The 1,868-nt window shown below is 36.3% G+C and overlaps 1 gene segment (V, D, J or C); it reads left to right on the top strand.

Annotated features, from left to right (window-relative positions):
* The first annotated feature begins 1,034 nt into the window (after window positions 1-1,034).
* On the top strand, window positions 1,035-1,364 carry LOC311140080 (Ig kappa-b4 chain C region-like). The segment is given in 1 exon: window positions 1,035-1,364.
* Window positions 1,365-1,868: the final 504 nt, after the last annotated feature.

Genomic DNA, 1,868 nt, shown 5'->3' on the forward strand with positions numbered 1-1,868 from the left:
GATATTGGATCACTAAAAAATAAAAATTTTACATTACCATGTAGTTTACCAATAAAATGGTCTGATGGTGATGTGGATATACTCGGAATAAATATCCCAAAGGAAATAAATGATCTCACTTCAATAAATTTTAATAGAAATTTAGCAAAAATAGATAAGATCTTCCTACCATTGAAAGGAAAATACCTGTCAATTTGTGGAAAAATCACCCTGATTAACTCTTTAGTATTATCCCAGTTTACTTATTTGCTTATGGTCTTGCCTACGCCTAGCGAACAATTTTTTAAATTATATGAGAAAAAAATATTCAATTTTATTTGGAACGGCAAGCCAGACAAAATTAAAAGGGCATATTAATATAATGAATATGAATTCGGAGGACAGAAATTATTAAATATTAAAGCATTAGACCTATCACTAAAAGCTTCAGTCATACAAAAGTTATACTTAAATCCGAACTGGTTCTCAAGCAAATTAGTAAGATTGTCTCACCCAATGTTCAAGAAAGGCCCTTTTCCCTTTATTCAGATTACAACAACTCATTTGCAGTTATTTGAAAAGGAAATAATCTCCCAAATATCACTATTTCTAAAACAAGCCATAGAAAGTTGGTTGCAATTTCAATTTAATCCTCCAGAAACGACAGAACAAATAATGCAACAAATATTTTGGTTAAATTCAAATATACTAATTGACAAAAAAAACTTTATTTTTTGACAGAATGTTTAAAAAAGGTATAATCTTCGTAAATGATATCATCGGTAGGACTGGTGGAGTTATGTCGCACATGTAGCTAACAAAAACATATGGAAATGTCTGCTCTACCCAAAATTACAACCATATATTTAACCACTTTATACTTGTTAGGTTCATAAATCTGCTTTGTATCATATTACTTTAGTGTTTTCTCCACATCTTTTAAACTATCTAACTTCTACATTCATATTTAGAGGTCACTTTATTTTTGTGTGTCCTTTGATGAATATAATGTCTTACTGTAGCTGTACTTGATGTAGTTACTTAGTTGATGAGTTATGTTTGCTCCAGGTAACAGTGCCCCCACCCTCACCGTCCTGGCCCCCTCTAGTGAGGAGCTGTCCAGTACAACAACAGTCACACTGACGTGTCTGGCCAACAAGGGCTTCCCCTCAGACTGGACCATGAGCTGGAAAGTGGACGGGACCAACAAGAAGCAGGAGGCCAGTCCCGGGGTCCTGGAGAAGGACGGCCTGTACAGCTGGAGCAGCACCCTGACTCTCACTTCCCAGGAGTGGACCAAGGCAGGAGAGGTGACCTGTGAAGCCCAGCAGAAATCCCAGACTCCAGTCACCAAGACCCTGAGGAGGTCTGACTGTTCTGGGTAGGACCCCTCAGTCACACACCCCTGTGGAGAGAGGCTGCTGGTTCCTCTGCTTTCACTCTGTTCTGAGATCAGATGTTCTGTCTTATTGATCACTGACATGTAGACTAACAGGGGGCTTTGCTTGAGTTCACGTGTCAATCCTCTCTGTAGACTGAGGTTGTATCAGTGTTAGATGTGATGTGTTCTGCTTTATTACTATTAGATACTGTAGGAATGTTTGCTTTGATGCTTTGATTAATAGTTGAAAATAAACATTTTCCATTGGAACAAATATTTTAATTGTCTCTTTCAATATTTACACTTTAGTCAAATGTTGAATGATATGGAAATATATTTGTAAAGCCTGATTCACAGTTTCTTTGAAAATGATCAGACCTAAATGTCATAGTTTAGTTATTCACTTGAAAACACACTGTCATCAAACTGTAGGTCATAGTAACACAATATACTACAATGTTAACAGATTAACAGGAGAGGTCTAGATACTACAATGTTAACAGATTAA

Source organism: Coregonus lavaretus (assembly GCF_964263955.1).
Source record: "Coregonus lavaretus genome assembly, chromosome: 13".
Lineage (NCBI taxonomy): Eukaryota > Metazoa > Chordata > Actinopteri > Salmoniformes > Salmonidae > Coregonus > Coregonus lavaretus.